Source organism: Argopecten irradians, chromosome 13, assembly GCF_041381155.1.
Source record: "Argopecten irradians isolate NY chromosome 13, Ai_NY, whole genome shotgun sequence".
Classification (NCBI taxonomy): Eukaryota; Metazoa; Mollusca; class Bivalvia; order Pectinida; family Pectinidae; genus Argopecten; species Argopecten irradians.
Window position 1 is genome coordinate 15627835 of NC_091146.1, and position 17063 is coordinate 15644897.

The window sequence follows — 17063 nt, forward strand, 5'->3', positions numbered from 1 at the left end:
ATCTGTCCATCGATCTATATTCGAAAACTTTTTTCTGGTCAAACCAGCACTACCAGAGTCATCCAGTTGTAGAGTGTACTTTGGAGCAGTTTGCTCATCCAAAATTTTTAATAGGTCTACAAATTCCCCATCCCAAATTTTTTGTCTTTATTTAGGTGCAACTCTTTGATATAACGGAGGGGACGCTATTTGTGGTGGCTTAACAAATAGCATATCGGGTACAAATACATTACTATTAGTTACATGATAGTTCTTATAAAAATTAGCACCTGTCTCCGCATGATCACTGGAAGTGTTCGGATGTAATATCACAGCTGTGGCATCGCGGGCCTGTGTTGCTGAGCTCCAAGCTGCAGCAGCTGGTTCACATAATGATGATGTAATTTCATTGGCAAAAGGGTCAGGTGGCTTTAGGCTCCTCCAAAACCGCTGCAGTTACAGTTTTTGTGGTAGCTGAGAGTGTAGCTGCTGGAATGGCTCCTGCAGAGTCTTCCTGGGCTGATACGCTAATGAGCACTGGAGATGAGGTTGCTGGTGCTTTACATTTCCGAGTTGACCTGGTGCTGGTAGACTTATGCCTGGATGCAATAATTGGACACTGTATATGGAAAAAAACAAGACCAGCATAGCACAAGGATATGTAATGGATATATATGTATAAAACCCACAAGAAATTGTTGAAGCATATTGTATACTTCGAATGATGTGAACCAAAACAAGTATTAATGTGACTTAGATATAAGTAAAACAAACTTATTTAAATAAGATGTATCTATAAGGTGAATGGACATTGTAGAAACTGGTGACCTGACACTAAAATATATCAGAACAATTATAGCGATTATTCACAGATTAATGCAGAAGTCATATCTAACCTAAACATCATAACCAGTCATTGCTGTGCTGCACTAAAATATATAATAACCAGTCATAGCTGGGCTGTTTTAAAATGTAATGACCAATCATAGCTGGGCTGTACTGAAATATATTAAATAAAACCAGTCATATAGCTGGACTGTACTGAAATTATCAAACCAATGCGTGAAGCCTTGACATGTATTTAATTAACACAGCACAGTTTGACCGAACTCAATCTGATTAAAATACAGATCCTTATTATCACTACGTGATACAGGGAGTGGGACGACTGGTTCGCCCGTTGTCAGTATAATGTGACCGGGTGGGCTGTGTTGCTTGCTGTCTTCGGCGGCATGCTTCAGTGATATAGCACTATAAAAAGGGCAACAGTTCCACTATACAAGACACAACATGAATATACCGCTGTCTCCCAAAACACGAACCCAGCACAACATATATGAACACACCGCATACCTTAGGCCGTCCTTACATGACCATAGCTGTTAATAGGACATAAATTAATCAAATAAACAAACATACTGAAATATCAAGCCGAAGGCTAGATATAAAGCTGGACTATTTGTAGAAATTGGACAGTAATAATTACCGCTTTATAATCAATCTGATTCTTATTATCACTACGTTTGAACGCTATATTGAACGGAGTGGTTATAAAGATCTGTATTTTAATCAGATTGCGATATAATAAACTAAAACCTACCCTCACTACATTTGGAACATGCATGTTTAGTGGCCAGTCTTTGGTTCCGATAAAACTTAGAAGTGCCTAGTGAGTCAAGATGGCATCCGTCAGGTAAAAGAAGTCGTGTGGGCTCTCATGCATGCGCTTATGCCGCCACATTACTAAACCTTCATAACTGTACTAATTTTAAAATGTCCGTATTGGTCTCCTCTCTACGAGCTTCATATACACAGGGATGCATGCCTCTAGGGTTCGGACGTTTGCAAATGTCACAAATCAATACGAACATTACACCATAATTGCGACGAAGGTGGCTAGCAAAACGCACAATGTCAGCCGTAGATACATTTTATAAATCATTGCCACGGATCTGTAGAATTATCACGTGTGGTTGAAATGATAATAAATGTTCATGCAATTTAGAGCTAGTTCTAAGTTTATGTACAGTGCCAACTTGGTATCCCACAAGACTGATCTCCGCTTGCGTAAATTGAAATCGGGCGATAGGCCTGCTTCTGTATGAAGAGAACTACACTCATCGTTCAATCAACATTGTGCATGGATTTTCTCGTGTGTTTTAGCCAAAATTATTTTATCCTATGCAACTTTTTTGAAATCAGGCGATAGGCCTGCTTCTGTATGAAGAGATCTTTCCAGACGACGTAAAAAACTATGTCCTAGTATGTAATAACGATACACATTACTACTCATGCTTAAAATAAGATTGATTGAGAACAATATCTTTAGTATATCAATGTTCTGGCTCTAGTGGCTGTCTAACGACTTCAAACAACATCGGAAAATCAGCACACCAGACTGCCCGTTTGTCCAACCGGAATGGCTAAGATTGTGAAAATCATCATGACAACCTGATCCGGAAAGCTAATAAAACAACAATTTTTTGACAACTTGTTGCATAAATATCAATAAAATGTTGCACAAAATGTATGTCAATATGGCGCTCGTGAAAACTTTCCTTAGATGAAGTACCGATGACTTAGCCATTCAGATTCATTTATAAAAGATATTGTACCACAAATAGGGGACAGCCAAGTAAAGGGTAACATCTCCTGCTAAAATTAAACACAATTACCTCTATATGTGTCAGTACATAAATTAGCTATACGTATAGCTTGCATATAATTGGACGAAATCGAGTTATCAATTGGCATAACAATGTGTAGAAAATGCATTTTATCTGAAGTGCTAGTGGCAAAAAAGTCATCTGAACATGACCGCCTATAGGATGATGTCGGATCCTCTATTGAACGGAGTGATTATATGGATCTGTATTTTAATCAAATTGAATAACAGGGACACGTGAATATACATGGAAGTGGGTGAGTATGAGGGCGACAAAATGGAGGGATTAAGTCTGTTATGACTGTAAAGAGATACGAGAATGTATTTATGTGAGTGACAGGAGGGGGGAAGCAACTCGGAAAAGCCCAAACAAACTTCATAAGATAAGACCTATGTCCCTTGTTCTCGGATTTACGGTTTCTAATGTTTTCTTTCCAATGGGTTTAGTTATGGTTTCTTTAACACCTGCGTCTTTCTGTTTCTTACATTGACGATCATGACATGCACGTACATACACATGGGCTGGTAGGACATTAACTAGTACGGGCTGGTAGGACATTAACTGATGAACCACTATTTAGTTGGAACTCAATGCTTTTTCTTGTTGATTTTCAACAGTGCATTTATTCACTTTGGTTTCACACCTAGTGTGTTGCTTTCTTCCGATTCCTCGTTGACATAGTGATCATGTCGACGACGTCGTCCACGCGGTTTGTGTTTTCTTGGACGTTTAGGCTTACAATCGCCTTTACATTTAACCTGAAAATGTCCCTAAACCACAATTTTGACATACTGGCTGGTGACCCATTATCGTGATTGTTAATGGTGCGATATACAAAATGCGATTTTTATATTTTTGTGTGCGTAGATTGAATGTTTCTCTTCTACATTCTTATTTCTTTCTTTTTTAAATACATTCATAAATGGTAGTACACATAAAAATTAGAAATAATACCATAATTACAGGACAACATGCATGTCAATCTACATATAATCCCCTAAATGCTCAATTTAAAATATATATTTTGTAATATAACAGCACAGTCATTACTTTATAGTACAGATATTGACTAATGATATTCTGTATTTGCATATTATAGAGTTATCTGCCCTAGCGGGTAGGTAGGTATTGATTGTGATGTCATGTGTTTGCAGGCATAATATCATACTTTTAAGAGAAATCTACCAGAATTTCACACACAAAATGATGACATCATAATGGATGTTTGTTTGTTTGATTACTTAACGTCCTATTAACAGCTATGGTCATGTAAGGACGGCCTCCCATGTATGCAGTGTGTTGCGTGTATGTTGTGCGAGGTGCGTGTTTCGGGAGACTGCGGTATATTCATGTTGTGTCTTCTTGTATAGTGGAACTTTTGCCCTTTTTATAGTGCTATATCACTAAAGCATGCCGCCGAAGACACCAAGCAACACACCCCACCTGGTCACATTATACTGATAACGGGCGAACCAGTCGTCCCACTCCCTTTTTGCTGAGCGCTAAGCAGGAGCAGAAACTACCACTTTTGCAGACTTTGGTGTGTCTCGGCCAGGGGACAGAACCCAGAGCCTTTCTCACAGGGGCGAGCGCTCAACTCAAGGCCAAAAGTGAGGCGGTGCCAAGGAAGGCATTAGGAAGGATAAAGTCAGTTAGGAAGAATAGAAAAGATAAGATCCTAAATTTAGTCGCCTTTTACGATCATGCAATAGGGGCAGCAGGTACAATTCTAATGCCCTACATAATGGATACCTACCCGCAAGGGAGGTAATTCTGTAATCTGCAAAAATTGAATAAGTTTTATATGAGACACAATAATACTTTATAATTGATGAGTTTTGTCAAAATCCACGAGTTTTCATTTTCTTCATTTGGTTTCTCTCTTCTTTGTTAACATTAGCATTAAAATAATTCACATGTTGTTTTTAGTGTCTTTTTGTGAACAGCATATGTCTTTCTGTCATCGCAGTCTACTTCAGTGTCTGAAATGCATGTAATAAAAAAGAAAACATTAATAGTTTTTGCATGTGTGATGAATTTCTATTTTGTATACCGGTACAAGATGTATTCATCGCTATTTGTTTTTTTTCTCAATTGAGATTTCTTATTAACAATCCTAATAATATTTTCATATTCAAAGGACTGTATGAATATCTCAAATATGGTCCTCGCCATTCCTCTGACAAAAGGGGTGTAGGGAGGCAGTAGGCACTGCTTCCCAAGGATTGGTTTTAATCAATTACAAAATGGAAGGCCTTATAGCTATATTATACTGACCATTTCTTATTAATTAAAAACATCTTCATAACAGCTAAGTATATACCCAGTACAAATTAAGGAGTTGATTAGACTACACATTTGTACCCGCAGTCTCCATTATTCTAGGCCGGCGATACAGATTTCATTCTTGTACATTTCTTCAAAAACAATAAAACATACATTTAAGAAGCTCTTCATTTCTTCGGGAATAGAACCTTTAGGAATATTATGATCATTGACTAGAAGATTACCTGGTACCAAAAAATATTTAGATTCTAAATACAAGGCAAATTGAATTTTGAAATGTAAATCTCTGAAGTTAAAATTGAACAGAATAATTCCCAGACAAAAAATATCAAATGTCACTTCATAAAAAGTTAGTTTTTTTTTAAACAAAATTTAAATAACATTTGTCATCATATACATATATCATGGCTTTTTGTAATTTCCACATGGATCAATTGAGAATCACTACAATCATACCTGTTTGAATGACTTCATAATAGAGGACATGTAGCTCTGTAATATTCATGATTGATCAGCCAAATTTGGAATGAATGTATTCTCATTCTGCATGATGACATAATTATGTAGTTTAATAATTAGGATATATAATACATAATCAAATTGGATATATCTGACTCAGATTGTTTGGTTAATTAATCTAATTAATACATGTATAAAAATATTTCAAAATAAAAAATGAAAATTTATTTGATATAGTCTACTTCAGTAGGCGGCCTTATTGTTTTTTATCTCTACATATTCCAGTTTTAATTTTACTTTGCTTGTTAAAAATTAAAAAATATGCTATAATGTCTTAAACACATTTAAATACCAGGTACTAAACTTTAAATTATATTTAACATCACATTATTTCTTTTGGAAACAATCATAAACACAAATATCTGAGCTAAAATCAAATTAATCAGCCATGGCAAATAACTCCCATCTCTCAAAATGTATGTCATACCTACCGGTCGTAATCATCGATGTATTGAAGAACTATTCTGCTGTCCTCACGAAGTCTATGTTCTCCAGTGTATAAAAATATAAGCATGGTCAACATCGGTTGTAAGCCAAGCAGTCTGTCCGTATTTGTTTGTTGTTTACATTCAGCAATCAGACATTACGTAAACAAACACACATGCCTGTGTTCCCCCCGCACTGAATAATCACGTGACTAACACATATGTGTCACAAAAGAATGCCGTAGACACACTTTTTAAACAAAGAACTGTCGCTTCCGACAAGTTTTGTTGTTAATACTCTATTTAGTAAACAGTTAACAGGCATTATGTTGTTTTATTTGGATAATGCTTCACGTAATATAAATAATATTAGATCGACATCACATGTACGGCAACTTTGTCTATTTGTATCAAGAAACATTTTCCGGCATGTCGTGAAAACTGTACTGTAACGATCAAGATTCTAAAAGATTACAGAGAACTTCCACTTCATTTGGCATATGTCTGATGAGGATTGTCATTATATAATTGCTTAAATAATATCGGTACAACATAGGCCTACTGTACGGTATTTATTGTGGTAGGCCCTAAGAGTATGATCCAAGCTATTAACCGATTTCACTTCATAAGTTTCCTAGTTTTACACACGTGTTACAAAGACCTCGCTCATGGCCGTTCATGATTGTTTTATTAATATCAATTGTTTAATATAAAAATTGCTGAACATTCTTTCATATTTACACGTAATAATATCGGCAAAATCCTGTCTTTAGTCAGCCGGAGTTACCGAGGGGAGATTGATCAATTATGTGTAATGCCCGTTGTCGTTCAGGTTGGTCTCAAGTGTGACCTTCTTTCAACCGGAAGTTGCGCAGACACGTACACATATGCAAATGACGGGCGGAAATAAGGCCATCGGTCATCATAATTTATGCAAATTGTCTTGACCATTTTATGTAAATAGCGACTTTATCGTACTTTTTTATGAGTCCTTGGTATCTTATTCCCAAATTAAATCATCATTATAGATATTTGTTAATTTAAACGTGTTATGGAAGGTAGATATGAATAAGAAGAAGATAAAGAAAAAATCGCATTTAAATGAGAGGTCAACCGCATTTAAATGAGTACAAATGTAGGTCAGCCATACGTGCTTGTATAAACACAAGGCATATGCATGCCTTTGTGTTAAAAAGGGCACGAAATTCACTATAAAAGATTTGTTTGTTTGTTTGTTTGAGTTTTACGGCCCATCGACAACTAAGGTCATTTAGGGCCAAACTAAAAGTCAGGCATTAATATCAGGATAAAAGGTCAGGGTAAGAAAAGGCAAGTAAGGATTAAAACACATTTTGTTAACGTTTATTTGATAAAAAAGGTTTGCATGGGATAAAATAGTTTAAACTCATGCAAAAAGTCGATGAAACGATGAAATGTTGAGTTAAGACACAACTAGAAAATACAACAGCCTCCCAGGACACAACGCAATTCATACACACCGCATACATGGAAGGCCGTCCTTACATGACCCTGGCTGTTTATAGGATATCAAAATAATCAAAGAAACGGAATTTTATGATATAAAATAAATTCAAACTCATCAAAAAATATGATTACTTTTTATCGTAACATTAAATAATTTTGTGGTAATTTCGGTATACGTGGTAATTTGCCAAAGTTTATATCAAATTTTATATCTGACAGGCATTTCAAAGTTCGAACGGGTTCAACTTATTCAGAAACAGAAACACAGGAGATGGGCGTCCCTCAGGGTGGTATCTTGTCCGTCACACTTTTTGGACTAAAAATTAACAGCATAACCAAATGTCTTGGCCAATCTACGGAAGGGTCTCTATTTGTGGATGATTTCTTGATCTGTTACAGATCAAAAAACATGCACACTATAGAACGACAACTACAACAATGTTTAGGCAAATTACAAAATTGGGCTGACGAAAATGGCTTTAGATTTTCAAGATCAAAAACTGTCTGTATGCACTTCTGTCAAAAACGAAAACCACACAATGATCCTGACCTCACACTCAATGGAATTAAAATTCCAGTAGTTGAACAAACTAAATTTCTTGGACTAATATTTGATTCGAAACTGTCCTTTGTTCCACATATCAAACATCTGAAGGATAAGTGCTCGAAGGCGCTGAACATTCTACGAGTTCTTTCCCATTCTGATTGGGGTGCAGACCGTGAAATGCTTCTACGTATCTATCGGGCACTTATTAGATCAAAACTTGACTACGGCTCTATTGTCTATGGATCGGCTCGCAGCTCCTATCTACAGATGCTTGACCCTATACAGAATCAGGGACTGCGTCTGGCACTTGGAGCTTTTCGAACAACACCTGTGAAGAGTCTCCATGTGGAAGCTAATGAGCCATCTCTAGACGATTGACGGAAGAAATTATCCTTACAGTATGCTGCTCAACTGAAATCCAACCCCAAAAATCCTGCATTTAACCTTGTATTCAATCCACAACACCAAGAAATATTTACACAAAATCAAAAGCTCATACCAACATTTGGCATCAGAATTTCAAAATTTTTGCTGGAACTTAATATAACTTTCGACACCATTGACGAGTACACCGTATCGGATGTACCACCATGGCTCATTCAAACACCTGATATCAATTTATCTCTACATGAGAGGGCAAAATCCAGTGCATTACCCGAAGAACACAAATCCTCCTTTCGGGAGTGCATTAGGGCTTTCCCGACCATGTTCAGATCTACACTGACGGATCAAAAGATGGTGATAAAGTTGCGGCAGCATGCTGTACATCTAATCACTGCTCCTTTATCCGACTCCCGGATATTGCCTCCATTTTCTCTGCGGAAGCATGTGCTATCGGTCTGGCGCTTGACCATATCGAAGAACACCGCATTGAAAAGGCAATCATCTGTTCAGACTCTCTTTCGGTTCTTCAGGCTTTGAAATCAAGAAGCCCTAGAAATACTCTAATCCAAAATCTTTTAATCCGAACATTTCGATTATCTTCTAAAACTCAAATTACTTATCTCTGGATTCCCAGTCATGTGGGTATAAAGGGGAATGAACAGGCTGATGAAGCAGCTAAGACTGCTCTTCGCCTAGCACAAACAGATTTGAAACTACCATACACCGACATCAAACCTTCAATTCAGTCAGCCATCAAACACCATTGGCAACAAAGGTGGTCTACCGAAACAAACAATAAACTGTTTAAAATTCAACCTACACTTAATCCTAAACTGTCCAGTCGGAGAGACCGCAGAGAGGAAGTTGTACTCTCTCGGCTCCGAACTGGACACACATATTTTACACATTCCTATCTATTGAGAGGGGAGGATCCTCCTACATGCCATGCATGTGATTCTCCTCTCACAGTGGAGCATATTTTATTGCATTGTATTGATTTTAAACACATACGAGATAAATACTACGATGTCTCCGACATGTACACTTTGTTTCATGCCGTGAGACATAATCGTATTTTTAATTATCTCAAAGAGATCAGTATTTTAAGCAAAATATGAACGTTTTCTCATCATACATCGTATCAACTCAACATTTCATCGTTTCATCAACATTGTGCATGAGTTTTCTCATGTGTTTTAGCCAAATATATTTTATCCCATGCAAACCTTTTTTTTTTATCAAATTAACGTTTACAATCTGTGTTTTAGTCCTTACTTGATTTTTCTTACCCTGAACTTTTATCCTGATATTAATGCATGACTTGTAGTTTGGCCCTAAATGACCTTAGTTGTCGATGGGCCGTAAAACTCAAACAAACAAACAAACATCAATCCACAACACCAAGAAATATTTACACAAAATCAAAAGCTCATACCAACATTTGGCATCAGAATTTCAAAATTTTTGCTGGAACTTAATATAACTTTCGACACCATTTACGAGTACACCGTATCGGATGTACCACCATGGCTCATTCAAACACCTGATATCAATTTATCTCTACATGAGAGGGCAAAATCCAGTGCATTACCCGAAGAACACAAATCCTCCTTTCGGGAGTGCATTAGGGCTTTCCCTGACCATGTTCAGATCTACACTGACGGATCAAAAGATGGTGATAAAGTTGCGGCAGCATGCTGTACATCTAATCACTGCTCCTCTATCCGACTCCCGGATATTGCCTCCATTTTCTCTGCGGAAGCATGTGCTATCGGTCTGGCGCTTGACCATATCGAAGAACACCGCATTGAAAAGGCAATCATCTGTTCAGACTCTCTTTCGGTTCTTCAGGCTTTGAAATCAAGAAGCCCTAGAAATACTCTAATCCAAAATCTTTTAATCCGAACATTTCGATTATCTTCTAAAACTCAAATTACTTATCTCTGGATTCCCAGTCATGTGGGTATAAAGGGGAATGAACAGGCTGATAAAGCAGCTAAGACTGCTCTTCGCCTAGCACAAACAGATTTGAAACTACCATACACCGACATCAAACCTTCAATTCAGTCAGCCATCAAACACCATTGGCAACAAAGGTGGTCTACCGAAACAAACAATAAACTGTTTAAAATTCAACCTACACTTAATCCTAAACTGTCCAGTCGGAGAGACCGCAGAGAGGAAGTTGTACTCTCTCGGCTCCGAACTGGACACACATATTTTACACATTCCTATCTATTGAGAGGGGAGGATCCTCCTACATGCCATGCATGTGATTCTCCTCTCACAGTGGAGCATATTTTATTGCATTGTATTGATTTTAAACACATACGAGATAAATACTACGATGTCTCCGACATGTACACTTTGTTTCATGCCGTGAGACATAATCGTATTTTTAATTATCTCAAAGAGATCGGTATTTTAAGCAAAATATGAACGTTTTCTCATCATACATCGTATCAACTCAACATTTCATCGTTTCATCAACATTGTGCATGAGTTTTCTCATGTGTTTTAGCCAAATTTATTTTATCCCATGCAAACCTTTTTTTTTATCAAATTAACGTTTACAATCTGTGTTTTAGTCCTTACTTGCTTTTTCTTACCCTGAACTTTTATCCTGATATTAATGCATGACTTGTAGTTTGGCCCTAAATGACCTTAGTTGTCGATGGGCCGTAAAACTCAAACAAACAAACAAACAAAAATGTGGAGTATTATCTTGGAACAGCAGTATTGCCGGGATCCGGATAGCGACGTTACAAACGTATGACCTCAAAGACGGGACTTTCTACGTTAAACAATACATATACAACTTGCAAAATTGTTATGTATTCTCATTTACACACTTTTATTAAAATACTTTTCTTATTATGTTCTCAATAAAACAGTTCTTAACAAGTCATATATAAAACATCACAATTCTAGTAAAAAGTGATTGTAAGAAAAGATTGTTAAGAGAATGTTCAAGCAGATATAAAACTTCTTTGGCAACATTTTTCTTAAACAACACATAAATCAACGATTTTGTTTGTTTGTTTGATTAATTAACGTCCTACTAACAGCTGTGGTCATGTAAGAACGGCCTCCCATGTATGCGGTGTGTTGTGTGTATGTTGTGCGAGGTGCGTGTCCTGGGAGACTGCGGTATATTCATGTTGTGTCTTCTTGTATAGTGGAACTGTTGCCCTTTTTATAGTGCTATATCACTGGAGCATGCTGCCGAAGACACCAAGCAACACACCCCACCCGGTGACATTATACTGACAACGGGCGAACCAGCCGTCCCACTCCCTTTTTCCTGAGCGCTAAGCAGGGGCAGAAACTACCTCTTTTATAGACTTTGGTGTGTCTCGGCCAGGGGACAGAACTAGCAAAAAATGTTGTGTAACCTCATTTATGAAAATGCCAATCAAGTGATTATGTTCTCAATAAAACTGTTCTGAACAAGTCACATATAAAGTAATACAATTCTAGTCCTCAGCATCAAGCATCCTCTAAAGGAATAGAGACAGAACAATCTCGACATTTGCGACCAAGTCTTGCTAACCAGTGTCATTGTTGAGTTTCTAGAGTTTCCATTTCCTGTTAGATATTTAAAGTCCTAAAAATGTCAAGAGAGAACATATTTACAGTATTTAATTTGTACATAAAAACAAACAATCAAAACACACACTTACGACTTTCCTACAACATTTTAACAACTATCATGATCAACTGACAAGTTGTATTTTTTCCAATGGAAAACAAAGAAGAAAAAGATAGAAAATTAAAAAATGAAATGGTCTTGGACTGCATCTATACAATAATAATGTAACCATTGTGAAAAATGTCTTGAAATTCTAAAATCAATCTACCAAATTTACCTTTCCCTATTATACACCAAATGAAATGATGGAAATGAATGAGGTATACTGCTAATTCAAGAACCGTATTGGCCATAATTTCCGCTCCTCTCCCCCTTTTGTGGAGAGGGGGTGATTAAGCTGTCCATGGATTTAATGTTTTACTACATGTGATACCTCTAAGATGAGCATTGTATTCCATTTCACATGAACTTGTGACTCTTTAGTCTTTAACATGTGAATTGCAATATATTATTGTGTCTCAAATGTTTCAGAAGCATATGCATGATTACAGTTACAGAAAAATATGTCACGAGTACAGTTAGAGTTAAAATATGACATTTATTTTAATCAACAACTTACATTTTAGTTCACTAATAAGTGCCCTATTTGTTACAACTTTGAAACGCCCTGTGCAACTATATATGGCGATTAATGACTTATTATAAGAGGTATTGAAACTTACGGTGATTGATGTATTTCTTGAAGAATTTGACTGGAGCTGGTCCTGCCATTCTCCAGTAATACATTATGTTATTCGAAGGAACTGGCCAACATGAATTGGCACAGTTGACATTTCCCTCCAGAGAGACACGTTGATCTCCTGGCAATCACTTGTCTGTATTTTAATTGTATGAATGTTGGTTTCCGTACCACCAACCTTGATATTTCTGATGCCATCATCCTGATGAATACAAAAATGTAGAATTATTGGAATGGTTGGATATGGTTGTGAATAACAATATTATAGAGTGATATAGCACTATAAAAAGGGCCAGAGTTCCACTATACAAGAACACACAACATGAATATACCGCAGTCTGCCAAAACACGCACCTCGCACTACATACACGCAACACCGCATACATGGGAGGCCGTTCTTACATGATCATAGCTGTTAATAGGACGTTAATTAATCAAACAAACAAACAAAAGATATGTAAAATTATTTCCTTAAATATCTGAGATGGTGTTGCTCTCTATATGCTTACCATTATTATCATTTATTGGCCGATATCGGACATTTATCACTGAAAAACCTGATATAAATCTTTTGGTAAAAACTTGTATAGTAGCTACATATACATTAGTGTGGTAATATGTTGTGGAACAAACTTTATTTTAAACATTTAATTATTTGGTAACCTTATAATTAGCTATATATAATATAATTGTGAAGTACTAGGATCACAAAATGAATAAAAGCTATGATCCCAAAAAAGAAGAATGGTAAGTGCGAGAACCACAAAATGTTTTTTTACCTTTACCACTCTTCCGACCAGGCTAACATTTTTGCCACAGTCTTCTGTGGTGATGGTGGTGTAATCAAGGAAATTCCCTTCTGCTTAACCTCTTCTTGCACATCTACTGGTCAACACAACATCACTTTAGAGTTCCTGGTCAGAACAACCTTACCATTTCGGTAAAGAAAGTTCCTCAAGTGGAGGCTCTTCCCTTCTGCAATCTACTTAAATTTCTTTGCCTCATTCAGAGTGACCATTATAGTGTCAGAGTAAACTGCCAACCTGAAGTTGAGGATCTGCATCTCCTCTCCTCCACTTGAAGTGAAGTTGGCCGTGCCGAGTGGCCAACTTAAACAAATTGTACTTTAATGGAGAAATCAGAATAGGGAGCACTCTTATTACCTCCCATGTTTTTAACTGGGAGATCGTCTTTGCTCAGCCATTCTGAAATTGGAAAGATATAGATTTTAACTATAAACATAGACCTAAATGCAATAGCATCTATCATAAAATCATAATAATAGTTGTCATTTTTCTAACCTTGAATTGAGCAGACACGAAAAACTACGTATGAATCATTCTCTATAAATCGTCTTAATAGGAAAGAGTTTATGTTGTGAGTTTTCCTGTCTAATATTCATATCAACGCAACACTCATCGTTTCATCAACATTGTGCATGAGAAAATGTGTTTTAGCCAAAATTATTTTATCCTATGTAATCTTTTTACAATTTTGTTTGAGTTTTTACTTGCCTTTTTCTTATCCTGATCTTTAAGATACAGTCCTTGTTTATATCCTAATACTAAAGCCTGCCTTGTAGTTTGGCCCGAAATGACTAGTTATCGATGGGCCGTAAAACTCAAACAAACAAAAAAAAAAAAAAAGTTTGAGGTTTCAAACTGACTATATGGAGGAAAGAAAGTTACTTTTAATGCATTTTGTGTTAAAAATGTCAATTATGTTGATTTTTTTTCTGAACTGATTATGGAGATAAAAGCGACAATCTTACCTAGTTCTGGGGTCATAACCACCGGTGATGAAGTTTATCAGTTTAGTGTAAGTGTCAGAATACAAATTCAAGAAATCAATTATATAATTGATTGGTACCTACAAATTTTAAAGTGTTCTTTTAGCAAGTAGTAATATGTAAATTATCTTAGAATATAGCATATGTTTCTTTTATAATCAAGCAAAAACTGTTCAGACTCATTCCTAAATTTCTAGCTATCAATTTATGACAATCATGACAGAAATATCAATATGGTAAATAAGCTACAATTGGTTTGTGATCAGAATAATATGACTCCAAAGTTGCACATGATAGTTGTTGTAGAGATAAGCATTTGATGTAAATGTGATCTAAACAACTGTCATAGTCGGTGGATATGCTGTGCAATGTCTGACTTATACCATGCTTTTCCAAGAAGGAGGTGACAGTTTTTGGCATCACAGCCAAGTCAAAGTTGGTACCACCCATAACAATAACTGGTGTTTCATCAGTTGCTGACTGGAACACATTTCCCAAAAAGTTTGAGAAAGTTGTTGAATTTGCATTTGGTGATTTTAGGCTATTTGAGACTTCGTCTCAGATGACCTAAAAACTAGTTTTGTTTATAGACTTTTGGTATAGACTTAATAAAATATATACTACCTACATTACAGAGTAATAGTGCCTAGTGTCATCCCTCGGAATACATGACAGTGATTTATTAGCCCTTTATGTCAACATGCTATATGCCTTTTGGTTATTGAGAAGAAGTCATTTGAATGAAAAGTTCACAAATGGCACACGGCACATGGTGCACGATGACGGACGGAGCAAGATGACTATAGGTTATCCTGACCCCTTTTAATAAAATGATGAGAGTTAACTTGGTGTTTAAGTTATCCACACATCAAGCAATCTGATTAAAATACAGATCCTTATTATCACTACATTTGATAAGAGGTTTGATTGAACGTAGTGGTTATCCAGTAAACTCTCATCATTTTAACTTATCCACACATCAAGCAATCTGATTAAAATACAGATCCTTATTATCACTACATTGGATAAGAGGTTTGATTGAACGTAGTGGTTATAGGGATTTGTGTTTTAATCAGATTGCACATCAAGTGGTTTACATTAAATTGATTTACAAGTTGTGTAATTTCCTACCTCTCTGTTTGTCCGACGATAAATTGTCACCTTCAACTCGCCCCTGTGAGGAAGGCTCTGGGCTCTGTCCCCTGACCGACACACACCAAAGTCTATGAAAGTGGTAGTTTTCTGTTCCTGCTTAGCGCTCAGCATAACGGGATTGGGAGGACTGGTTCGCCCATTGTCAGTATAATGTGACCGGGTGGAGTGTATTGCTGGTGTCTGCGGTGCATGCTTCAGTGATATAGCACTATAAAAAGGGCAACAGTTCCGCTATACAAGAAGACACAACATGAATATACCGCAGTCTCCCAAAACACGCACCTCGCACAACATACACGCAAAACACCGCATACATCGGAGGCCGTCCTTTCGTGACCATAGCTATTAATAGGACGTTATTTAATCAAACAAACAAACAAGTGTCACCTTCAAATAAACTAGGTCCACGTCCCAAGTCAGGTCTCTGCGGATGCGCACCACTTTTGGTGTGATGTGCGTCCGCGTGATATCAGTGTAGCTGAAGGCTTTCACAGTAGCTCCAATTCGAGCCAACCTGCAGGTAGGGCGTTAGAATTGTATCTGCTTCCCCTGTTGAATGATGGCAAAAGGCGACTAAATTTAGGATCTTATCTTTATTCTTCTTTCTAACTGACTTTATCTTTCCTAATGCCTCCCTTGGCACCGCCTCACTTTTGCTCTTGAGTTGACGTTCACATTCCTGTTTATTGAGAGGGGATGATCCACCTACATCAACGCATACTCCATACTAAATAGTCAACTATTGACAGTTGCCATGGTCATCTTAAATAGTAGCCCCATGCACCATTTTTGTGATCCATCACTTTTCGCTTCGGCAAAGATCGTGTCGATCGAAATAGGAATATGACCGTTTGATAGCCGACCTCTTCGTGGGAAACAGGTCGGTGTATATATAGTTCATTATTCATTTGTGCACACATGTTTTAATATGATGTTTACTAAGCAGGCGTAGAATGCTCACATTGGATTTGTGAAGTAAATTAGTACTTATTAATTGCTTCTCTGATGAAGCCGGCACATTTCAGGGTAAATCGGGAAGCTTTTTTAAGCTTGCCTCAAAAAATGTGTTGCGGCACTTCTCCCAATTGTCAATCTCCTTTTCCTTCCTTCTTACCCATAATGTAGGAACAGAGGTGTAATCGACAGAGGTCTCCAAATTGTATAAAGCCTCGTTAATTTGATCTGTAAGTTTTTGAACTGAAGCATATCAATAGAAAAACAACCATGTATGATATATGAAATCTCAGGAAAAGGCTAATTGGTAAGAGAGAGAGAGATCAATCTGATCAAAATACAGATCCTTATTATCACTACGTTGGATAAGAGGATCTGAGAACATCCCATTAGAAGTCACGTCAAGATGACCTTTTGAAATGGCCAATCAAATTGGCACTGCCAGAATCTTGACTGGGGACGAAAAAGTTTGAAAAAGCTGTCCAAATTATTTTCGTGTATGTAGTCATCTCGCCCTAAGTGCACAACAAAGCTAATTGTATG